Source organism: Cavia porcellus, unplaced genomic scaffold, assembly GCF_034190915.1.
Source record: "Cavia porcellus strain 051 isolate PalLab524CR breed Dunkin Hartley unplaced genomic scaffold, mCavPor4.1 scaffold_22, whole genome shotgun sequence".
Classification (NCBI taxonomy): domain Eukaryota; kingdom Metazoa; phylum Chordata; class Mammalia; order Rodentia; family Caviidae; genus Cavia; species Cavia porcellus.
In genome coordinates, this window is record NW_026947505.1 from 35,221,022 (window position 1) to 35,247,760 (window position 26,739).

General features: G+C 37.0%; 1 long non-coding RNA gene across 5 annotated transcripts in view; it reads left to right on the top strand.

Moving 5' to 3' along the window:
• Positions 1-25,581, top strand: part of LOC111755785 (uncharacterized) — a 276,523-nt gene extending 250,942 nt beyond the window's left edge. For 2 of the 5 annotated variants that reach the window (XR_010041953.1, XR_010041955.1), the window contains 2 exons: positions 8,880-9,044; positions 25,063-25,581. This is a non-coding gene — a long non-coding RNA (uncharacterized LOC111755785). Of the gene's footprint in view, positions 1-8,879; positions 9,801-22,730; positions 22,843-25,062 lie in introns of those variants that run through there. The other 3 variants (XR_010041951.1, XR_010041952.1, XR_010041950.1) reach the window with 3 other exon arrangements.
• The last annotated feature ends 1,158 nt before the right edge of the window (positions 25,582-26,739 follow it).

Below are 26,739 nucleotides of genomic sequence, written 5' to 3' on the forward strand. Positions count from 1 at the left end.
GCTATGTTTCTCCATAAGAATGGAGAATGTCTGTCCATAAATGACACTAACAATGACAAGGAAAGGAAGAACATTCTGAGAAGACAAATTTCATTTGATCCTGGATGAAGACACCATCTTTAAAAGACCAAATGCCTTTAATTTATTTTATTTCCACTCCTTGCTGAAGCTGGTTCTCTTAGATGGTGTCAACAAAGAGCACAGCCAAAGAGAAATTCGTATTAGCTCTGGCACTGGCTTGTTCAAAGGGCAGTGAACTCTTCCAAAGTTAGCCAGCAGTTGCCAGTAGAAAAAATAGAGATTTGAGAACCAGCAAGGGAGTAGGAAGGTAGAAGTGACAGCAGATAGCCATGACTTGTAGGGTAGAAATAATGGAACTGTCTCAAAATGCATCTCTCAGCATTGTGCAAACAGAAGTGGGGCCCTTGTCCTTTTTCTAAGTCATATTTGCTCTCCTGTAACGAGTTGACAGAGTGGTTTACTGGAAAATTTTTCACATTTTCTTCCATTCTGAAACAGAATGTAGAAATTGACATAGTTTTTCTCAACTTCAAAGCAGTAAAATATGTGTGAAATGAACCGATTCTTGGCTGATTGATGCTCCCAAACTGGACAGTGTAAAAATGAAGAGCTAGAATAAGTGGCTGCTTTGGGAAAGCTGGTTGTTTTGAAAACAGCTCAAATTTGGGGTGTCATTTGAATAAATATTTAATGTTCAGTATCTGTAAACATCCTTTAGACATGCATACAAATGTTAACACATGCCAATTTTTCTTTATCCTCTGAATTATACTCTTTGTGATAATAAAATAGTCTGCTAAAAAACTAACTTGATAAATCATTCTAAAAATATTTTGAAACGTAAGCAATACAAAATAGTTGTATTTGAAGTTCTTTTATAATTTTGAAAGGCTTTCTTTTCACTTATCAATTACATTTTGATATGACTTGAGATCAACTAATATTTTCTGTTCTTTCAAGGCCCTGCCTTGATTCTTTCAAAGGCAGAAAAAAATTCATTTAGTTTAATATTGTTTCTCAAATATCTTTATTTACTCTTAAGTATCTCAATATCAAGTTTCCCTTTCTTTCATTCTTTTTATACGTACATAGGTCATATTTTTTCCTGTAGAAAAGAATAATTTCACAAGCAGCACGACACCAATTACTGTAAATCTGAAATCCAATATTCACATGATCTCTAGTGAGACTATCAAAATCTCTCCCCTTGTAATTCCAGTTAGCTGTTTAAGCCATTTAAGTGACTTTCTTAGTTACTGAGACACCATACATGATGCCCACAGATTAAAGGTAGAAAGGTTTATTTTGGCTCACAGATTCAGAAGTTTCAGTCTATAGTTATAAGACTCAAGTACAGACACCACATCGTAGAAGGATCTTCCGTGGAGAAAAGTGGATCAAATCAGGGGAGCCAAGGAACAAAGGAAATGGAGAAGTTAGGTGCTCTCAGGACACACCCCCAGTGACTGACATTTAATGTAGCAGAGCACACAGCTGCTAAGCTCATCAGTGGATGAATCCACCAAGGAGTACAGTGCCTCATGGTCCCACCACCCTCCAAAAGACCCACCTCTCGGTGAGAGTTTTGCGTAACGTTCCAGATCCCAATTATAATACTCCCCCATTGGAATCCAAGGGCATATAAACCAACCTTGAAATGTATTGTTGAGTCTTAGACACATCGTTTTATTTTCTGGTTTGTGTAATGAAAATTCCACTTCTCTCCCTGCCCTATCCCCCATCCAGTCCACAGAGTGGCTGGGAAGGAACTGGAGGCTGAAGGGTTACTCTTACCTTTACCATGTATAATTTTAAAGTGTTACCCAGAGTGTGGATATTCATCGGGAGGGACAGCTGAATTTATTGTAAAGGTGGAGAATGCTGAGTTGATTTCTGTAAAAATAAGTGAGGAAGGTAATCTTTTTGTTCATTAGAAAAATATAGAGTAGCCAGGACAGTGAGGCTGGGAACAAGCGGGCAGGACAAATGACTTGTAACAATAGAAATGTCTGACATGTAACTCTGAATTTTTGATGAAGAGGCAAAGTAAGCCTTTTTTTTTCTTGAATGTATCTATGTCCCCATAGTGAAATCTGCTACCCAAACAGAAGTTCTTTTATGCTTGGAAATCAAGGAGAGAGCCTGAGCTCAGCATTTGGAATAGGGCAGAACTGGAAACTGATTCATCACAGCCACGAAGGTGCAGCCTAGAGCACCCATCAGAACATGATCATGGAGGAAGTTACAGGAATCTTAGTAAAAGCATAGAACCTTCTCTGGGTTGTGATATAGAAATTGGGATCAGTCTTATCCTGATCCTAATGGGATAACATGGTCTTGAACAGCAGCTAATTATAGGTCTATGACCCTGATTAGGTTCTTTGTCTGGCTTAGCCCCATACTAGTTAGTTATAAAGGGAAGGAACAATTTACAGCCTAGGTTTCCTCATCTGCACTAGCAGGAATATTTCTGTAACTCCCTATGTGATGATTGATTCCAGATCATCGATGAGTTCTAAAATAGGCAAATTATTGTTGAAGAAAAAATTAATGTTAAAGTAGAACCCCTACCCATATTGTTCCTGACTTATAAGAAAAAAACATCTTTACAGTTGAGAAATTAGGGATATATTTAGATCTTATGAGACATCCTTGTTTTGGGAAGATGCACACTGAAGGACCTATAGGTGAAATGTTGCAATATCTATAACTTACTTTAAAGCTGAAAGAAAGAGAAAGATAAAACAAATGGCAAAATGTTAATGAATATTAGTGAAGAGCGTGTGAATGTTTATCATACTAGTCTTTCAAACTTCAAAACAATATGCTTATGTTTGAGTAAGTATAAATAAAATACTTACGATCATATGTCTGTGCTATTTCATTTTATCTTTTTGTCTTTCTTCTTTTTCCCTCTACTAAGTTTGTTCTCTTTTCTCCAATCATGATCACCACCCACTGCAGTTATTTACCTTGGGTGGTAGTCTGGGTCTAGTTACAGTGCCCTTAATAAAAGTAGTCTTTATAAAAGCCTAAAGCAGCAAAGGGGCAGAGTGCTGTAGAAATGCCAAGAGTGGAAATAATTGGCAGTTCTGCCAGATTGTTCTGTTCTCCAAAAAGCCATCTCATAATGTTTGGATATTAAATATTTTGCAAAATTAAGAGCAAGAAATTAGAAAAAATACTCCAAATATTATCATTTTCAAATATGAAAATAGAGCAAACATTTATTCGTGAATACTGATTTAATAACACAAGGCCATGATTTTCTTTTCTTAGGCCCTCCCCCTTCCCGAGGTAACGGATTTTAATGCCTGTGGAAGTGATGAGCATTTATATAGAAGTGGCCTCAGGGGCCTGAATTGTGTACACAGTTAGCAATGTACATTTGAAAGATATTTTTCCCAAAGCTACTGGTTAGCTTAAGAGTGGGTGTCTATGTTCCTTTTTAGGATAAATATTCCAAGATTATAGAACACATTTTCTTTTGTGCCTAATAACTAAAATGGGAATAGAAAGAACATGGGGAATTTGTCCAACTAGGGAGCCTTGTGGATTATGATATTCTTAAACTCCACTTTTTCGTTGGTGACTTTGTAAAATGAGCTCTTTTATGATTCTAGCATCCATTCTATGAGCTCTCCTGGTGGAAGAGAAGTAATAATAAATTATTTATCTTCCCAATTTCTAAGGCAAAAAAACAGAAGCAAAATTATTTTCTAGAACCATATCATGGAAATTCAATTTATCCATCAACTGTACTTTCACTTCATGTATACAAAGAACTATCTGAATTATAAAAACATGAAGGAAAGAAGAGACTTTAAGACATAATTTGTTCTAAATAACCAATAAAAATGGTACAAGCTCTGTGTGTGTGTGTGTGTGTGTGTGTGTGTGTGTGTGTGTGTGTGTGTGTTGGAGTGGTTTACTGCACACATTGTGAATTTCTGCCCAAAGTTTAGCTTTTGTTACTTTACTCATCTAGTTTATCATTATCATCTTCATCATTCTCTATGTTTATGACTGGAGTACTCAGCAATTGAGGAGAAAATAGCAAAATGATTTACCACTTGAAAAAAACATTGTATGTAGGTGCATCTTTGGTGAAAACCATCATGATAAAGATTTTTAAAGATATGGTTGGACAAATATGGTCAAATGGAAAATGAAGCATGTGAAAATGAAAATGAAGCATGTGTACAAGAGAGATGATAAAATTCTTTGATTGCAACAGAATGCTTATAAATCAATATTTTAAAATTATCATGGATACATGGAAGTCAGGGGAAATTCAGAGGCTGGAAAACAATGAAACCATGATCTTGAACTTTAATTGAATTTAGGAAGCAGTCATGAACAACTGTATGATTTTAAGAAAGGAACTACCATGAAAAAGTGATGTTTGGGAAGATGAAGTCTTTTCAAGTGTTTTGAATAGATTGTGGATAATTGAAATCAAATGAGGAAGAATTTTAAAACAAAACAGATTCAGGGAAGTAAACATTTTGCTTTAAAAGTGATGTAAGTTCAAAAACAAAGCATTTTTTCTCAAAAGTTCCAACTGGTAGGCTCCAACTTGCAGGCTCTGCTAGACCTAAGGTGAGCAGCAAGAAAAGACTGAACTGATCTGAGGGTAAGAAAGATTCCCACTGGGCACCTGGAAAGAAAGTCGATCCTCTGTCATCCTGAATCGGTCCGACAGGTGCATTTAGCTTTCCTACTCTCCTTGCAAAACAGCTGATCCTTGGTTCTCTCTCTAGCTCTTCCTTTCTTCTCAGTCTCGCCATGAAAGAATCTTCTCCCTATTTCTAAGCCCCACAGCTCCTCATATCTGCTGGTGGCTGGATAGAAGCAAATCAATTGCACAGGTGATTGGTAGCTTGCTGAGGCATATGCTTTCGGTATTGCTGTTGCTTTGCACTTGTTATTTTATTTTAGAGGATTTCAAATGGCATGCAATTTTTAAAAAGCTTCTTTGATGTAATCGATTGCAGGCTTTTATCCTTTCCTCGCAAGAAAAAAAATAGGTCTCCTACAATATTTTTTCTCAACCCGCATGTGTAGCATGACAATAGTGTTGCATGTCTACACAGAAAAGCTAAACAGGGCCACTGTCCCTTGCAGGAACTGCCAGCCATCTATGGGGCTCCCACTGTCCACACAATGTCCCTCTCATCATTTTCTCTCTTGCTTCTCAGGAATTTGAATAGACAAAAATGTTAGTTCTTGTTTTTATTGTTACCAAAATAGCAGAGTACTTGTCAAAAAGAAAACCTTGTGACATTACAAAAATGACTGCTAGCTTATTATATAAATCATATAGGGGTGGGGTGTAGGGTGTGGTGATGTGGCATGCAGTGTGAATTGTACTTCTATGGAACTTTGAAAGTAAAAGATGGCCATGGATTTGTCTCTTATCTCTTACTCACCTCACATGTAAGCCTCTGGAATCCTTGCCCTTTTGTGCATTCAAACAAGTTGCAAGTCCTAACGAGCATAGATAAAGGGTCATGCTTTGTAGGGTCGTTCTATGATGTTGTCTCTGGTCATCTCTGCTATCACACGGCCAATTTCCATGTATATATGATTGAGCTAGGTATTCTGACCTTTTCGGGGCACAGGCCATCGTGTCAGTACACTGCTGTCATAATTGGTTTGGTTGTTTTTGGATCTCTCCTCCAGCTTCATGACCCCCCCCACCCCCCACAGATTCTGGGCTAGGGCTTCTCTGCTTAGCAGAAGGCTGTGAGCTGGGCATTTTTAGAAAGAGGAGCTCTCTGAGTAGGGAAAACTCTGTGATCTGCATAGCTAACATGCCTCCATCCCAGCCAACGTGTGTAATACTGCACCTCAAACCCATTTTGTACTTTAATGCTTTTTATTTTTTGGCTATGTCTTCATTGGTCGTGTCTCTCTCATCTTCATTCAGTGATCTAATTCCTACCATCCCTTAAAATTCAATAGAAACTGTCCAAGAAGTCTTCCTTTTTTATCGCATGAGAAGTGATTGCTATGTGATTTTCTCTATGATATTTTCTTCATGTGCTATTTATTTAACAAAATCATTTACTGCTTTCTAGCATCTATTCAAAGTTTATCTCTGATCTCCACTATTACATTATAAGCTATTGAAGCTATATAATAGGAATCAAGGCCGTTAGCTATTCCTCTTTGTAATCTTGGGGAACTCACTAGAGTTTCAGTTATCTTATTGCATATAAGCCAATATCCTAAAGAGCTGCCCTCGTTGATACTAGGGTAATAGAAATGTACCAATGGTTGACTCAAGAATGGAATCCTATATATTAACGAGAAAGGAGGACAGCTTGTACAAAGAGGAATATTAAAGGACATGCTGACAAGGTGACACATAAGTTTGGTTACCTAACTTTGGAGAAATGAGAATTTTAAGCTTCCAGAATCCAATCTATTCCCAGTAAAGCCCCCAAGGCAATGGAGTCAGATAGGTAGACTTTTGGAACTCTTTTCTACTAAGGTGATATCCTCTGTAAATAAATATGAAACTGATTCATGAAATGGAACATGAATTAGAATCTCAGAGGAAGCCAAAAGTGTACTCATTTGACCTTTAGCACACAGTCTATTTTAGACAAAATTTTATTATAGAAGCACAGTCTACAGTATGCTTGCAGTGAGAAAAAGAATCTGAACAGAGCTGACAGTGCCCAGCCTCAGCATAAGCACAGTGTGAGTGAGAGCTTGGCTCGGTGGAAATCCAAAAGGCAAATGTAACAGAAGCTTAAGAAGTACACTGTGGTGACCCATCAAGTGCCTGTTGGGCACATAGCAGTACCTGGGTGAGATCAGCAACGGTCAAAGATTAAGTAACTCATTGCATTGACAGTTGAGAACGTGCTGGAGCTGTCAACAGAAAGCCAAATGAGAATTAACTAAAGTATATTAATTTGGAGAAAGCAGAAGAGAAAGAAATGGCTTAAGAAATGAATACTTTAAATTAAAAGAATTAGGTCACACTGTTAAGTGAAATAAATCGGACACACATATTCAAATATCGCACAGTATCTCTGGTATGAGAAACCTAAAATGTAAATAAGGACTAAAATGTGTAATAAATATTGGAAATGGAAATAAAACGTTCAGAAGAGAAAAGGAACAGGGGAGGCGAAAGGAAAGAAGGAATATTAAAACATTCTGCTCTTTTTCTAAAGATCCCATCTAAGGAAACTTTTTATAATGATAAATCACTTTTACAAAAATATGAATACCTACAGTTCAGCACTACATTTGATTAGAAGCCTTGCAATAATTGCAAAGAGTAAGAAAAAGTATAAAAAAATAAAATGGCTTTCCCATCGTTGGACAATGAGTCAGCATGGGCTCAAATTTTGAAATATAGATCTCCTGGCACCAACTTCGAACAAATGCTTTTGAACTCAAAATCCTATAAAAATAGAGAGAATAATTGCTCATAAAGCCTTAGTGCCTTTTGTATAGTAAGCATTTTGTTCATCTTGTTGAATTCACTATATAAGGAAAATTACTTTTGCTTTGTCCTTTTTTTCTAGTTCTTTATTTCCTTTTATCCTCTTGAATTATTTATTACCCTCTCTTTTGAGTCTAGATAACATCTGAGTGTGGTATGTTAGTTTCCTGTTTTTATCCTATGTTGTACCACTCTTTAATTTGTTAATTTCCTATATAACCTTTTAGAGTTACTCTGTGCACTGATACATGTTATTTGTATAAATTGAATTATAATTTGCATGTTATTCTGACTTTTGGATTATAACTAAATTTGAACCATATGAACTTTTATGCATTTGCCTGCTTTATCCTTCTTAAATGATATATACTTCCACGCATCTCATTATAACTTTAAACCCTGGTACATACCAATAATGTTTCGATTAATAATCTTTATCCATAAATTTTGCCCTAGAGTGAGTATATTGATAGATACACTTTCTAAAGGTGAATTTGCTGGTTCCCACAGTAGGGTATATCTGATTTTTATGAATATGCTCAAGTTGCTTTCCCTAGAACATCTACAAACCTGTTGTCCTATCATTGATGGAGAAAAATGAAAATCTTCCCAATCTCTGACCAAGTGACTGTGTGCACTTATTATTGCCAATGTTGTTCATACTCCATACAAAATAGTATCCCAACTTTTTAATTTTATTATTTTGCATGAGAATGAGCATCTGGTTATATATTTAAAGGTATTTTTATCCAACAAAGTATCAGTTTAATAAAGTTATTTTAACCTAACTTTTAATTGCTTATTAAATGAATTAAATTTTAAAAATTAATAACACTTTAAATGTACTCATGATTTATACCTTAGTGACAGTTGTTCATAGTTGACAGTTTTTTCTGAATCTCTTTATTTTTCTTGTCTAAAAAGGGTGCGTGTGTTTGTGAAGTAGATTATCATCCAAGAGTTTTCATTCAAGATTCTTTCAGCAAGTTTTACATCTGTCCCTTCATTATCTGTCTTTAAATGTCAAAATATTCCTGAGTACAGGGGCTGGGGATTTAGCTCAGCGGCATAAGTGCCTGCCTTGCAAGCAGGCAGTTGTGAGTTTGATCCCTGGTACTGATAAAAATGAAAAAGACCCCCCCCCCAAAAAAAAAAAAACTCCTGAGTACAGTCTCTCTGAGTATATGAACAAATAAATAACTAAATTGGCAACTATAAGGGAAAATGTCAAAGGTGAGTATTGCACTGTTTTTCCTTTAAAAAAGATTATAAAAAATTGTTAGAAATTTTTCTTTGCAATGAGCACCTCTTACAAATTCTTTAGGTGATTTTAATTCACCATTAAACTTAACTTCCATAATTCATTTTAAAGATTCTTTTCTATTTTTAGGAATGGAAGAGATAAGCCATCCCAATTTTTTAGGAGGAACTAAAGATTTACTGAAAGGAATCTCCCTGCCAAGAGACGATGTGGACCAGAAAAGGCAATTCGCTTTTTCTTTTAACCCACCAGTGCAGTCTGCACACGGTGAAATATCCTCGGAGAGAACTTCCGGTACGTACTTCCTGCTTTTGCCCAGGCCACACTGCTCTAATCTCTGGGTCATAGAAACTCCAGGGAAGAGTGACTACTGGCATATGGCAGTGCTCGGTTGTATCATGTAATTCAACAGAGTTGATCAAACCTGGGCAGAGGAACTGTGCTGATCTGTGTTATCCATTTTATTGACAGAAAAATGAATCATTAGCTGAGTACAAGTGGTTTATAAATCTGTCTAAATAGTTCCTAGGAGAGGCAGAGAGATCTGCTAATTTCTTTCCTCCTCTCCAAAACATATTATCTACAGACAAAATACCCAGTCTTGTGTAAGGTGGTGGTATCATTTTGAAACATTTTCAACTCTCTACCTCTCTTTGTGAGGATAAGTTTGAGAAAACAAATACCTTAGAGTCTGTTTCCTGATTTAAGGATTTGGTTTAATACTTTGAAATGTTTCACTAATAGATTTGACTGTGTACTTTTGAGAGTACAGTAGCAACAGGTTTGATTACCAGAATCACACATTTGTCTCTAATAATATATCTCATTCTTACCACAAACATCATTGGAAAAAATTACTATTGAATGTGCAAATGAAAAATCTAATAGAGATGTTTATTGAAAATTTAGATGCTTGTAAACTCTAACATAACTGCTCTGAATATTTGAGCTGTTGTTTTGGGGAAAATTTTTTTTAAGAATATGTCTTAGAAATATCTTTAGGTCTAATGGGAACTGTCTAACTGGGAAAATAAAGAGAATATTCTGTGACCCTGACTCTCAACAAAATTCCCTTTATGCAAATACGCTTTTTAAGAAATAAGAAACTACAATTTTTAAAGAGTTACTCTGTAAGTTTATACTGCATATTATCAGTACTATGAGAGGACAATATTTTCCTCCCTACTAAGTGTACAAAGAGAATATGGCAAGTAATATGGATAAAATGTTGTGCTTTAGTGGCTGACTGAAAATGAAATATTTATGGATTTTGTTAATCACATAGAAAATATGATGGAAGAGGTACCACTAAACATAACAAGACAAAAAAATCTTATACTACTAATCCATACTGTGAGTCACATGGATTATTTAAATAAATGTTTTGAAAATGGGAAAACAATATATTGTGTAGATATCAATACTCACCAGAATTATCTCTACATTTAATGTAATCCCTTTCTTCATAGAAATTGCGAAAACCCATCTGAAACTATAAATGGGTAAGAACTGCCATCATGGATAGAAAAGTATACGTGGAACTTGCTAAATATCTGAACATGTGAAAAAGCCATCCTATGTGAAACAGTATGAGATGTGACAGGAAAGAAACTCAAATCAAGGAATCAGACTAGAAACACTAAAAAAGACTCACATATACTGAAATTTATAGAATATGAATAAAACAGCATTTCAAATAAGTTTCAGATGGGGGTACGGCATTGTTCTGTCGTAATAACATAATAGATACTAGTTTTGCTTTAAAAGATCATGGTCATCATGTTTTTATTTATTCTGTATCAGAATTGCTACACCACAATGGGGAGGGGTTGACTTACAGTCAGCTGGGATGTGACCTTTTTAGTTGCTAGAGACGATGGTGCTGTGAGCAGCCCCATTTATTTCCTTCATGTAATAAACATTTTTGCATGCACTCTGATGTGAAATACACTAGAAAATACTTTTACTGTTTGCCAAATGAATTTAAATAGACTTTAATATTAAATTCAAATGAAATTATAAAAGAACTACCAGAAAATATGAACATATATATTGGATCCAGGAAGTTTGGGGAAGAATACAATAAAGATAGAAATCATAAAGGCAAACAAATTATATTTGATTAGTTGAAATGAAAATTTCTGAATCTCAAAGGTACAAGATTAACAGACACTCAGCACGTGTGACAAACTGAGAAAAATATGTCCAGCAAAGTAGAGAAAGAATGAAAACATTCTACAGATTTCTAAGAAAAGATACACAACTATATATATATATATATATATATATATATATATATATATATATTTGTCTTTTTCCTTTTTATCGGTACCAGGGATCGAACTCATGACTGCCTGCTTACAAGGCAGGCGCTTAAGACGCTGAGCTAAATCCCCAGCCCCCACAACTATATATTTAAAAAACATAAAAGATACCAAAAAAAAAAAGATCCATAAGGATGGATCTTTAAAATCATCAATCTTAGAAAAATGTTAAAGGTCACCAATAACAAATAAATGCAAGTTAAAACAAAGTGAGAGTTTCATTATGTAGCAAATGGTTAGAGATAAAGATTCATAATTCCCAGAGTTGGCTAATGTGGGGGACATTGAACATGTTCACACATCACTGAGGAGTTATTGAAGTGAAATGAACTTGTAAAGGGACATTTCAGGATAGGTTTCTTTTATTTTAAAGGTTCATATTATAATTTAGCAGTTTTAAGTAAACAAGGCAGGATCAAAGTTTAATGTAAAATTATGTTACTTTCAGCATAATCTAACAAAGGGGCAACTTAAAGAAATTTAAAATTATATAAGTGAGAGATCATAAAAGTTTATTTTTACAGTGGATCTCTTTATTCACTGGAAATGTCACAGAAAATGCTTATCTGTTGATAAGAAAAATATTCATATAACAGTCAAGCAGTAAAATGCAAGTTTTGAGAGAATGATGCTACTTCTATAAAGCAACACATAAACAAATAAAAATATAGTAGAAAGGCAGTCATCAAAATGTAAATGATGATTATATAATAGGGCTAGCTCATAGGTAACTTTTGCTTTTTTTACATTTTCTAATTTTTAAGTTATCTGCATCAAATATTATTTTTGAGTCATTTTTAAAAACTAAGTGTAATTAAAATTCAAAGAGAGAAATAGTTATGGTTTATTCCATTTTGAAAATCTGTATATAAGCATAATTTAAGAGAGTGATACAAACTGTGGCAACTTATCAATACTAACATCAGAAAAATTGGTCTTCTGATTATTGATGGACTGTGATGATAGATGTGTACATTTTGAAAAATGGCCTGATAAAACAGAATCAAACTATTCAATGGGACCTGTTTACTATCCAAGACTCCAAAATTCTAGCTTTGCTGTCCCACCAAATGACATTGTCTGATATAGAGCTAATATATACTTGATTTTTTTATAAATTTTGATAAATTTGAAAATTCCTACTGTATTTTAAAAACTTGCGCTATCGGGTATAAAATATTAAAATCTAACATTCGTGGACATAATTGCATTGAAAACCTACATTCATTTTAAAATTATTTATTTAAAACTTTTTAAAAATAAATTTTATTACACATTGCTAAAATTTACAAAATGATGTGGAATACATACAAATAGTTTGCAGCAAACAAATTTTTTACCTCCCGGGTTGAGCTTATTCTTAGAAATTTTAGTTTTTGATACTACTGTAAATGAACGTTTTCTTGATTTTCTTTTTAGCTAGGTCTCCACATCATTCCTGGGTCTTTGTCCTTGGCTTGGTGGACAAGCTGCCTCCACCCAAGCCCAGGAGAGTGAATTTGCACTGAAGTCACAGGGTCTGCAATAGTTCAGTGAGATGCTGCATCAAAGACCCTGACTTCACTGTCACTCTGAGCACATATGCCCTGAAACACAGCACTTCTGTGACTGCTTGAGGTTCACATCAGACCCAAGGCAAGGACTATGACTCGGAGTCACTTCCCAGTGACTCTGGTTCTAGGAATCAGAGTGCTGCACTAGCACAGCTTAGAGAGGAGAATTGGCTCAGAGGCTCAGGTTCCAAAAGGGCACAGTGACAACTTGGGCTGCCAAGAAGAAGATTCTATATAGTGATGAGACTGGGTTCTGGAGGGATGCAATGCACTTATGGTTCAGATTCTGAAAGCAATGGCATCACAGACCCAGGAATCATGTGGGGCAAATGTGGCTTGAGCTCTGACACATGGGGAAAAGTGCAGTATTGTCCTCAGTCCCTAGAGAAATAAGGCATCTCAGCAGCTAAGACTCTGCAGGACTAGCCTAGATCCAGGGAAGAAAAGCTCTAGGATACAGTGTTATAGACAACCAATGTTATGTTCCCTGAAGAACCAAGCATCATATGGTTCCAGCACCAAAGCCCAGGCTACTTCCCTAGGCCCAAGCTGTAATGCCCTTAAGCTAAGGTACTTAGTTAGCTCAGGTTCTGAGGATTACAACTGCTTCATCAGCTCAGGTATGGCATCTCCTTTGGGCTGGAGCCTCTGTTCTCCAAGGTGTTGAATGCCAATAGAGTATCTGTTTTCCTGTGCCAAAGCTCCAGTGTTCTAAGGATGGAGCACTTCGCTGATTCAGGAACTAAAGGCATGTAGATGCTCCACCAACCTGTGTGCCACCTTCTTTGTGCAGGAACCTGGTCTCTCAGAGCAAGGCTCTAAGTCATCCTGGGCTCTGTGGTGTTAGGTCTTTCCCACTGAGCCTTGGCTCCCAGTAGCTGGGGATAAATGGCAGATGGCAGCTATGAGAATGGGTGGTCAGAGATGGGGCATCTTCTAGGATGCTTGTTCCCTGGCAAGAGGCAGCTGAGGAACAGTGCACTCGCATGTATATGATCTTAGTGCAGAGGTGTCAGAGCCTCGGTGATGGTGAGGTGCTGCTTGCTATAGAGCAACACACACTCCGTGGTTCCTCTTCATAATGGCAGAGGTTAGAGTGGTGGGTGGGCACAAGGTGCTTGGGCTCCATCTCTGGACTTTATGGCTGTGAGAACTCCAGGCAGCATCCTGAAATGAGCTCAGGACCTGTGGGGACTGCAGGATTCTTTAGCAACAAAGGCCACAGGTGTCCAGAACGGTAATGAGAGCTACTTGGAACCTCCTGCTTTCCTTTCCCCGGTGTGGAGAAATCCCTCCTGGTACCAAGCTGGACTTTACTAGGGAAACAGGGAGGCCGACAGAAGATGTTTTGTTCCTCTCTCTGTGGCAGCATCTTGAGAGTCCGCGCTCTGCCAGATCAATCTCCACCACTCACTTGCTGTACTCAAACACTGTCTTTCAGTCACTTTGGGCAAAATCCAGTTGTTGGTTTATTTATTCCTCTGCTGTGGTGGGAACAAGCATTGGGCTTCTATGGTTGCACAACTCATGGATATCTCTCTGACAATGCATATTTTCATTTTGAAGTTTGAAAGCCTGAAGGCAACTAATGAGGTTTAAAGGAGAGAGAAAGAGAGAGATGAAACAAATGTACTCAGTAAGTGTCTTAAATACTTACAAATCTTTACATATGCTTTATAATTTCAGGGATGTATTTGAGGAAAATTGATCAAGGGTGATGTGCGATTTGTGATATCATTCAGTTAATTTTGGGAAAAATCTAGTGATTCACATGTCTTTTGCTTCAAATAGTTCTCCCAGGGAGCTTGTGGCTGAACTTGTGTCTAGAATGCGCATGTAAAAGGCCCTCCTGACAAAAGTCCAAGACACATCTTAATGGATCACAGGTAGTGTTCCACAGCATGAGTCACTGGTGGTTTCGAAGCAACATCAATTTGGCCATAATATGTTTCCATGGTTCCCACACTTATCACCCTCTGCCTGGTAATGAACACCAGTAAAAAATGACCTGACTGGATTATAGCAAGAGAAGCATCTGAAGAACCTTCTTTTTATAGTTTCTTTTCTTATAAAACACTCAGCCGACTCCTTTTCTAAGGCTGTCCTAAAATTTATTGTACAATGCAGAATGAGGTAATTGGTTTTCAGTATTTCAGGAGGGCGCTACACTGCAGTCAGATCAATATTGCATGCCTTGTCTGTGTTATCAGCAGAAAAGAAAATCTGCCCAGGAACTAGAGGGAGAGGGGCACAAAACACACAAAAACTGCTGGCAAGGGAAATGCCCAGCACTGCCAATGTCCCTAAAAAGATGAAATGTACAAAAATCTGCCATCAGGAACAGATGGAACTGTCAGGTAATCATAAAATAAAAATCAATGCTATACAAGCGATGTTCCTAGGAGCTGCTTGGAGACAAACTACATTTGACCTCCTGCAAGTCAGGTCTCTAGCAGGTGACAGCAGAAGATGAGGACAGTTTCTCATGTTGCCATGGCATGAAGGCCTCTCAGATCCATTAGCATAGTTTGGTAGAAGATTCAACAACTCGATGTGTTTCCTGTGCTGTGTGCCTGGCCTTCTCCTAGAAAGGAATTCCAAGTCTTACCTTTTTATTTCATAATGGAAAGACATCTAACTCCAAGTACTCACCTCTGCCCTGCTCCCCTCTCATTCTCTCCTCCCCCACACCTGCATAACAAGCCACTGCTTCCCCAGCCCAGACTCCCGGACAGGCATGGAGTTGGGAAGCTTTATCCAGGGGCTCCTTGGTGCTTGTGCTGTTTGTCCTGGAGGACAATGCATTTCATCTGGCAAAGCAGACAGCAAGCAAAGGCCCCTGCTCTCCTTGCAGGGCGGCCTTGCTCTGCTGATGAAGCCTGAGACAGGCAGGAGACTCCCTGGTAACAAGCTACAGGGACCTGTTGTTCCTGCAGGGTAGAGAAGCCCTGTGGATGAGAAAACTCTAGCCACAGCCAGATTATTTTATCCCTTGCTCCTGTGTAGCTTTGATCAGTTTACTTGCCTTGTTCAAAGTCCATTCCTCATCTGTGAAATGGAAATAATGACTCCCAGAAAACAAGTAAGACAATATGTTGGCTGATGGGGTACAGTGGTAAAAACTCATGCATCACTATTATGATTTCAGAGAAGCAGCATAATGTTTTTATAATCATTGCACATTTTCTAGCTGCTATGTTTAAGGCTTCTTCTTTTTAGAAAACAATAATCTTAAAGAAGTACTTCTATTTCTCCAAAAAATATCATGCCAGGTACTCCTCAAATGGAGAACTAATATCTAGAATATATTAAAAACTCAAAAAATTAGACCCTCCTAACTTTAAAGTCTCAATTCAAAATGCACATCTGAAATGAATAGGCACTTCTCAGATGAAGAAGTACAAAGAGCCGATATATACATGCAAAAGTGCTCAACATCACTGGCCATTCAAGAAATGGAAATTACATTGAGATTCTACTTCATGCCAAAAAAAAATGTCTATTATCAAGAAATCAACCACCAACAAATTCTGGCAAATTTTCAGGGAAAAGGAACCCTTCTCCATTGCTGGTGGTAGTGTAAATTGGTACAACCACTATGGAAAGTAGTTTGGAGTTTCTTCAAAAAATTAAAAATAGAGGTTCCATTTGACCTAAGTATTCTCTTTTTAAGTATCTTTCCCCAAAACTGAAAGTCATCATACCACAGTGATATATGCATACCCATGTTTCTAGCAGCACAATTTATAATAGCTAAGTCTTGGGAACAGTCCCTGTGCCCTCAACACATGAATGGATACATGATATTTGTATACAGTGTGTTATTTATATACAATGGAGTACTATTCTGCTGTAAAGAAGGATAAACAAGACATTTTTAGGTAAATGAATGCACCTGAGGACCATAATCGTAAGTGAAATAAGTCAGACACATGATTGTAGACATTATACCCAAAGTATTAATAAGAAGTAAAATGGAGAATTGATAACAGGAAGTTGAAGAAAGTTGTTTAAATGAAAAGGAGAACAAGTGATAGGGGACGGGAAAGGGGATTAAAGAAAAAAGAATTGAAGAAAAAGTTGGAAATTGAGCGTCTGCAAATTGGGAGAGGAAGAAAGGTTAGAAGGAGGTGTAGTGAAGGGAACAAAAACGGGAATTAAAATGTGTTATGTACACGTACAGTCTCCATGATGAATATGATCGTTATGTACTGCAAACATGTACTATAAAAAATATTGTTACTACAATTATAAAAAAGAAAATACTCTTATTTTTCCAGGGGCTATTCAAAAATGTAGTCTTATTATGAAGAGACTTACTTTTATTCCAGAAGATACACTTAAAAATGTAATGGATTCAGAATAGCTGATGTTAAAGATTAACTGACTTCAGATAAGTAAGAGCACCCACTTTACTCAAGTCTGAAAATACACGCTTCCTTGTTTAAATTGAACAGCAAGTCAAAACCAAGCAAAATCAAGAAATGCTTTCTAGGCTACTGGATCTGTTTTCATTAAGCCTTTATCAGTTACGTCTCAAGTAGTTATTGAGTTCTATATGTGAAGTGTTGCATGCTAGCTGCTTTGGAACTGTGTAACATGTGTAAGACATAGACTGGTGATCTCCAAGAGTATACTACAGTAATAAAAATATTATGTGGAAAAATAACAACTATAGGGGCCAGGGATTTAGCTCAGTGGCCTAAGTGCCCTCCTGGCAAGCGTGAGGTCATGAGTTCAATTCTCGGCACACACACAACACAAACCACTATATAGGTAAGTGTCAGAAGTACTACAGAGTTACGTAAACACAGGAGCTCTGAACTTTGATTGTCTTCCACTAAGCAAAGGAAAAGTTTGAATTTTGTCTCTCGTCTTGAAAGCACCCTCAGTGTCCTGGGGGAAGAGTAGACCAGAAATGTCCCCCAAGCAAAGGGCTGCCTCCCTCATCCCCCTTCAGAGTAGGAACCTCCATTTGAATGAGAATACCTGGGGTTCCAGAGAACAGGATTAAGGGCTAAATTTTGCCTTTGGATTTAGAAGAGTTTGAATCTGGATGATTTACACCTCTGTTAGAGTGGGTATCGCATCTCCCAAACTCATGAGAATACAGGAGAGAATGAGTGTTAGGTACAAGGGCTGCTTGCGATCATGCAGCTCTGGTCTCCAGCAGCAGAGCCTGGCGTTGGCAGTGCTGAGCCACCAATCGGGCTTTCTAGTTTTCTTTGTCTCCAATCCGCCACCTGCCATCTTTTTTATAGAATGAACACTTTGGAATGAATAAGTGGACAAGTTGTAACACCAGGAAACAGTAACACTGAATATCTTTCTTTAATAAAAGAATTCTGGGAACTCAAAAATTAATTGAGGGAAGATGGACAAATTAGAAAGAGGTGATCTTTTTTAAGCCACATGCTGACAAAAATGACTCAGCCCGGCTATACACAAATATTATCAACTCAATTAAATTGTAAATATTTCTGTTTTTAAGATTCTCCAATGTGAGATTTTAAAGCGTTCATGAGCTCTGAACATGCTGCTAGATGCTATGCTGAAATTAGCCAATCCAAGAATTACCACGGGAGAGGGGAAGGAAGAAACTGACTCTCCAAGGAGTGAGTTCCTGCTACAGAAGAAATTTCCTAACTCCTTTTTCATACACATTGACATATTTTTAAAAAGACTATTTGCAAACAAAAATAACATTTGTTACTTCTTTTTTTTTTTTTTTTTTTTGTCTTTTTTCCTTTTTATCCGTACCGGGGATCGAACTCACGACTACCTGCTTCCAAGGAAGGCGTTTATGCCACTGAGCTAAATCCCCAGCCCCAAAAATAACATTTGTGACACGAGCGATTCTTTAAGGGAAATAGATCTCCCTGTGACCCTGGAGATAAAAGTTGTTTTAATGCCATCTTGGCCTTCATAGAGGATAAGTTTGAACAAGGAAACTATACCTGAGTAACAAACTTTGCAAGTCTCGTGCAGGTGACAGGAAGAGAATATTTGCAAGGTAAGTAAGGTCGCAGAGGAAATAGAATAAAAGCTCTATTATATTGGAAAATATGTTACATTTCAACACAAGTTTGCTTGTCATAGTCCACAGGTAGCCCCGTGAAGATGATTTAAGGTGCTACTAGTCTTTCCCTTGGCCAGTTTGTGAGCCCAGAAAATGAATGTGCTCCTCTTCTGTCTTCACCTGCTGACTCCTGTTTCCCACAGGTTCATAGGTGTGTGCATGAGTCCTGAGACTTAGCTTTAGATAAGCAGGTTGCTTTTCTCCATTGCCACACTCAGCCTCTGCTCCGCACTTCGTATAGGCATTGCTCTGGGAACTGAGGAGGTTCTCAATCAGTTTACGCCATTCTTCCTTGAATAATTTCCTTTGGTGACTATAAACCTTAGATCCATTCAGTGGGTTAAATGAGTGTACAACTAAAGACAATCCTATTTGTAGAAAAATGCTTCCAAACACAAAATTTATTACGTGTGTGACTGGACAAAAATGCTCTCCAAACCACCTAAGATTTTTAAATTCTCACTGGACAGGAGCCATTACACTTCACCTGCACTGTTCATGCTGAAAGCTGTTGGCAGCATTTCGGGCACACATCAGCAATGCAACTTCACACAAATGTCCTGAGGACATTTCCTCCGGGGTATGTTGCAAACTCTTTTCATGTTTCTGATACTCAGACCAGAATACTTCTGAATCTGCAGCCACAGTTTTTCTCTGCCCTCCATGACCTCCTCTATGTCATTTAGTTAGCACATAAGTTCATGCATATTCAGAAGATTTAACAACAGATGCTCTGACTCCTTAGAGGACAGGATGATCGTTATAATCTAAATGGATACTAGATTGTGTTGTAGAGTGCAAGTTTTAAGCCTGAGACAAGTACTAAGTTACCATTTTGTTACTGTGTGACTTCTATCCCATATAATCTTGTATCACATGTGGTCGTCTGACGGTCAGTATATGGTCCTGGTTTGCCTTAGGACTCTATCATTGAATCAGGTAATGGAGAAATACCTCAATGCTTCTTCTGTAGTGTCTTCTGAACCCTCGTCCTACACCATTCAGACAGAAACAGAAGCCCATCCTCTTTCCTTTTCCTAAGAGCTTCATTTTTGCAGCAGTCAGAGGGAATCCCATGCGTGTTGCTGTGAAGAGCTCCAGAATATGGAACTTCATTCTGTGGAACATAATCAGGTTCTTGGGCTCATCCTCAGAGCTATTCAAACTCTAACAAGGAGAAGCTGAAGACTTTGGAGCCAGGCACAGGGTCACTGTGCCAGTCCTTGGACAGGTGCCAACCTCTCCACCCCCAAGTAAACGTGGGATAATGTGTTACACTTTTCACAGACAAAGCAAGTCATGGAAATTGTTTTATGAAAAGTACCTGGGAGTTTTGCCAGGTTCTTTTTTGGTTCGTTATGCCATCTATTATTAATACATTATTGCATAATGATTGCACAGTCCAATTTCTTTCCTCCTGTGCACGCCATGGCAGTTTTCCCATTTTTGTGTGTGCAGACGGTATAAAAACTTATAGTCTGTGCTGAATTTTAAGATTATCATCTGAATATCAGTAAAAAGGTTGCTTCTGGTGAATGTAGGTCTTCTGAACAATTGTTGACTGTCATTAGGCTCATCTTTCAGAAGATGGAATGAAACAATTATGTTTCTGCACAAAATCTGAACAACTTGAGTAAAAACTCAAGGTGGAATAAAATGATAAATAGTTGGAAAGACAAAATCATGTCATACTGAGTTTATAATAAATGGAGATGAAAATATAGAGAATAGCACAATACACAGATTTTATTTATTTATTGTCATTTTCTTTTTTATCACTGCCGGGGATTGAACTCACTACCACACACTTGCAAGGCAGGCGCTTAAGTCACTGAGCTAAATCCCCAGCCCCAATTACTTTTTAGGTTGACAATATGTAATGTATCAACTAGCAGTTTCGTGGTGTTAATTTTTTTTGAATTCTGTATTATTCTACTTTATTTTTTTTCTTTCTTTAAATAAAAAAAGAAATTTTGAATCATCATTTTTGTTCTTTTTTATTTTTAAAATAAAAAAGCATTCTCTGATGTATTCTTATTGATATAAGAATAGGCATCAGGACAATATGTAACCTATTAACTAGCGATTGCTTACTGTGTATTTTTTCTCTTGAAATTCTGTATTACTTGTACTCTTTTACTGTTTTGTTTTGTTTTTCTCTTAAAAAAAACAATAGGCATCAGGCAACACAAATGCATACGAATGTGTTGCTGGTAGAGATCATTTGTTTGCAACATGTTAGGAAAGTGAAGAACATAAGGACTATTTAGAATAGCCACGGTCACAAAGTTAAGTTTTGCATTGACATTTTTATATTTTTAAAGTAAAATAAAATGGTAATGTTGAAACTTCAAAAAAATAAAAGAAGAAGTTGCCACAGTGATGGTAATATGTGATGAAACTCAGAGACTGAGAGGGGCATCAAAAGACACAGATGCTCAGTAGCACAGACACCTACTTGCCTATCTTATACATGTGTCTTCTTTTCTTTATTAGAAACTGAACTGTGACTTCATTGGCAGGGCAGGCAACACGCACAAAGAAAAGCTTACAGGTGCAGCCTGCATGATAGCTTGGTGTGACTCTGTGATTATATTTGGAGCAATGAAATGCAAAGCCAGATGCTAATATGACTTCTGGGTTGGTTGAGATCGTCTAGCTTGGAAGAGTGGTTCTTTGATCTCTTTGCTTTTCTAACTGTCATCTTGTAATGCAGTCATGATGGCTGTTCTCAAGAAGCCATTTTAGGCCATTGCGTGATGGGAAAGAGAGAAGTTATACACTGAAGATAGTAAAAAATAAAAATAAAAACCTGGGTTATTGATGGCTTTCTGATTTCACATTTGAATTATACATCTCTGGATTTCTTGTGCTACAAACCAATATTTCTATTTTGGTCAAGGATATGTTATTTTAAGATGGCTGGTATATGCAGTTAAATAATCTTAACTAAATAATATATCCAAAAAAAAATCCCAGGGACAAGACAAGACACACAAGCATGTACAAATTCCAAGGAGAAAAAAAGTTGAAAATAATTCTATCACCTTGAAACTATTTAGAGATAGAAATGGTGATTTATATGAGACACAACACATTCAATGAAAATTATATTGCCAAAGTATATGCATTTTGGGTGACCTTGTTATCATATTATCAGCTTTCACTTAATAGCTAACATTATAGAGGATTTACTACTTGCCAGGTGCTGTTTTAAGTATTTTATATGTATTATATGTTATATTCACTGCAACAAGCACTACTAAAATTCATGTACTGCAAATGATGAAATGGAAGCATTGAGATTTAAATATCAGATTTGATCCAATGCAATGTAATTATTTAATGATGGAAACAAGATTAAACTCAAGTAGGTTCAGAGCTGTCTTTATTAGTATACAACATACGGTCAAAGCATGACATCAATGCCTCTCTTTTTTAAATGTATTATAGTAAAGGCACAGACTCATTCTCTACCTCAAAACACCCCCCATTTTTTTAGACACGATTGCTCCACCATTCTTCCCACTTTTTGAAGCAGCTCTAGAAGTCCCCTTTCATGAGTCTCTTTAATTGTGCTGTTATAGTTGTCCTCCTTCCTGCCTGCCTGTCATCAGCATTTTGACTTTGAGCAAGAACTGAAGTTTCCTGGTGCCAGATCTAGTGAGTGAGGTAGACGGGGCCACACTGTAATGTTTTCATTTGGTTGAAATTCCTATAAACATTTCAAATCAATTCAAAATATCTAGGCAATCACAAACAGCCACTCTCGTTCAGTGTAACCAGTAAAGATAGAGTCACTGGATAAAACTTAAAAAATGTGAGATGTGCATTTGGATAAATTCAATAAGCTCAAGTAACATTAATTTAGAGGGAAGTCTCCTGAAGCTGGCCCAAATTTCTTATTCAATTCCTGCTTGATAGTTTCATTATTAGCAGTGAACCTAATAATAAAGAGAAAAGAGAAGATTCTTGGAAATGTTGTAGTCTCATTAAATACTATATCCATATTTATTTTTTTGAGGCAAGACCTTGCTAGGTAGTTCAGGCTGAACTTGGACTTGCTATGCATGTATCCCAGACTTCCCTTGAACTCACCATCATCTTGACCCAGATCCTCAGTGCTGAGATTACAGGTATGTGCCATCATGCTCTACATGATTTTATAATTTTAAAGCCTGAGATGCCTCCAACATCATCAGTTCATGCCCTCCAGGCCTGGTAAGAATGCAACGTATCATGAGACTTATGGAGACAGTATTTTGCAATATCATAATATTTGCTACTTTTTCAAAATTTACATTTGCAAAAGCCTGTTGATCAGAAATGTTACTTTTATGGTATCATTACAAAGATATATTGATGAGAAGTTTTAAAAACTAACAAAGAAATCAGTATGAATTAACAAACCTTGCTATTTAAAGCAATTTACAAAAATAAAAGCTAAAAATAACTCAGATTAATCAACTATGCAATTATCAAGTAAACTATAATATACCCAAACTACTGCATTATAAAAACAAATGAAGAATATTACTGTATTGAATGATCTCCAAGATTCAGTATAAGATGAATAAAGCAAGATTCAAATAGGACTGTATAATACGCTGCCTTTTACTTAAAGTTTTATTGGAGAATGGATGCAGAGAAAACTGACTGTATTTATTTATTAGAACTAGAAAAACAAACTACAAGGTTTTGTTCTTAAAGTGATATCTGTAGAAAGATGGAGGTAATGAGGATAGATGTTAGAGTTCAATATATGTTGTTTATATATTTGCCTTTCAGAGCCATATACATATTTTACATTACTATAAAATAAATGACGTTTAAATGTGTATCCCTTGTAATTGAACAGATATCCGTGCATATGTGCATAAGCAGGAACAAATTTGGGTGGCTTTAGAACACTTTCAATCATCTGTTCATTTGGAATGAAAAGCAACAACAAAATCTTGAATACACTCCTAAGCTACTTTCAGTGTGCAAATTATAGAAGCTAGTGCAGGTACTGCTAATCTGAGACTGTTTGTGTGTATGAAAAGATAAAATAGGTTAGTGTTAAAAACGAATTCTTCAAAGAAAGCCACACACATATTTATATACATAGATAAAACATATCTACAGCCACACAAATATAAACACAAGTATATATAAGAGGCGAGGTATAAAACTCTGTGATTCTGAATTTGAAGTGAAAGAATCAGTGTAAAACTGATGTATTTTTGTCCTTAAAGAACCACAAATAAGGAGCGACCCAATAGTGACAAGCACTTCTTCACCCGTACTGTGGTTTCTAAGTACTATTTCCCCACTAATATGAAACTGACCTTCTCAGAAAGGAATGTCTGGGTAAAGGTACAAGAATAAAAAAAAGTGTAAGAGAATTCTAGAATTTTGTCACACTAAAAAAGAAGTTATCAAAGGCCACTTGGCTTACGTCAAAGAGACTTCCCTTAGGGAAAGGTGGGGCCTGCTGAGAATTATCAAGAATACTAATTTCAATAGGTAAAACTCACCAAATGTGTTTATGAGTTTATAGTAATATTTTAAATATTCTTATAGATCATCTCTATTGATGAGGCTATTAGGAAACTGATTATTTTAACAACTAATAAGTGAAGATAATGAGTTTATCTGCCTTGCCTATATAAACTGTCTGTAAAGGTAAACAAATAATTGACAAGCAGATGCATCTTTTTATAGAAGTGTTCCAGACAAAAGCCAAAAGGAGTCAGGCAAGGTGGTACACACTTTTAATCCCAGCCCTCAGGAGGCTGAAACAAGAGGATTTCTGTGAGTTTGAGACCAGTCTGGCTACAAGGCGAGATCAAGGCCAGCCTGAACTGCATAGAGACCCTGTCCCAAAAAAGAGAAAGAAGAAGGAATGATCCAAGTCAAATATCAGTTTGTCATAGATACAAAGTTAGTGGGATTAGATAAAGGTCATTGGCTGTGAGCATCACCAAAAAAAGGGGCCATCTTCCTCCTAGGAGGAACCCTGAATCCACCCAGAACCAGACTCTTTTCGCAGTGCCCAAGGTTTTCACTGCCAGGTGACAAAGGAAACACTCACCAAAACTATGATGATGTGTAGGAAAATAAAACCTCTATAAAATTCTCCAGGACAAATCACCTATTTTAACAAAACTGAAAGGAAAAAATAAAATGATGTGAACAGGTAGATTTAAAAAGAGATTTAAACAATATACTAATAAATGATAATAGTAGGAATTTTTGCATCCTGACTCAAGTAAAGGAAAGAGAAATAGTTTAAGATGTTTGGGAGTTATTTTTAATTTGGAAGTTATGATAATGGTATTGTGGTTGTTAATAGCTCAGTATTTCTATTTTAGAGAAACAGTGCAGAGCTGTGGATGGCACTGTACAGTGTCTTGGATTTACTTAAAGACAATCTGGGAGAAGAGTCACTGGGTAAGGAGACATGAAACAAGCTGGAGCAGAAGCTGCAGCATTTACAGCTTCTGCTGGAACAGCTGGATGATGGTATAGAGGCCGTGATGACGGGGTGACTACTCTCACGTAGATTTCCCGCTTTCTGTAAATAATGTTAAGATCAAGCTGCACCTCTGTATATCTTAAAAAAAAAAAAAAACACTCACCAGAACCAAAGAAATGGAACCATAGAAAAAGGCTAATTGAATTCAAGCACAGGTCATGCATTTGATTTGCAGTGAAGTGATGGAGAAAATTCGGGAGCCAAATGCCAGCGCTCTTTCTATTTCACGGCTGACTCTCAGTCAAAGGCCATGAGTGTCAGAGGAAGATCAGTGCTTCTGGATAACCAGGAGAAGCAATCCACCAACGATATACGAAAGCATATATTTAGCTGAAAATAAAATCCTTTGAGATGACTGAGCAGTACATTGGGCTTTTCTCTAGGTTTTCTGATCAAGATGAACACAGGTTGAAGCTTAATGGCGACATGAAAGGGATTTTATATAGTGAACACCTGTGTCAGCTTGGAGACTGAACTGAGAGGCCCTGAAGTTCCCTTTTTTTCGTCTTTTTCATTTTTATCGGTACCGGGGATCGAACTCATGACCACCTGCTTGCAAAGCAGGTGCTTATGCCACTGAGCTAAATCCCCAGCCCCAAAGCTCCCTTTCTACTAGGTGATGTCACAGTTCTCTATTGAGATGACCCTTCTTGTTCAGACATAGTTCACTAATCCCCTTGGAGGCCACCATGTGTCATGGGCAGGACTAGTTCATGACCTGATAATCCTTCTCCAAGTAAAAACTTAAAAGGTGACATGGTTGATATCAAATAATTACAGTCATGCTAAGTAGGATTTGGTAGAGTTATTGAATTCCTAGGAAGTCTAAGCCAACCTGTATCATGGAGGTGGTCAGGCTCTGGTCCATACGCCAATGCCCAGGTGGTTATGGTACCTCAGCCTCTCCTCTCCCTTTCCTATGAGCAGCCATTGGGGGAACGCAGCCCGTGAGCTGCCTGTTCTGCAGAAAAGCAGCCTAATCAAGGCTCTGATGCCCAGCTTTTGAGACATATCTGACTTCAGCCAATGTTTCACCACGCCTATCTCCTTTTAAGCTTTCTTTATAACTAAGCTACAAAGGCTTATTTCTTTTTTTAAAAAATGAATTCCTAATGTCAATAAACAATTCAGAAAAGTGTCAAGGTGGGCATCCTAAAATGACATAGTATAACCAATCTAGCTATTCTGATGTGCTGCAAAGAGAAACATAGTGTACAGAAGATCAAAGGAAACCACTAACCAGGACATCCGAGGTAGCCTGATAATTAATTAATTAAGGAAGATATGCTGCTGGCCTTCCAAAAATCTGGAAGGAAGTCCATTTGTCTTTGTGGTGTTATCTTTCCTTTCTTTTGGATTGTCAGTGACATGAATCTCTGCTCCATTTTACATGGAATATTTCCTTTCTAATTCTAATAGCCCCTACATTTCAAGAGATAGATATAAATGCCAGATGGATATTATAAGAAAATTGGATTGCTCTGCAGTGAGTGATATATGGAAAGACCTTTTC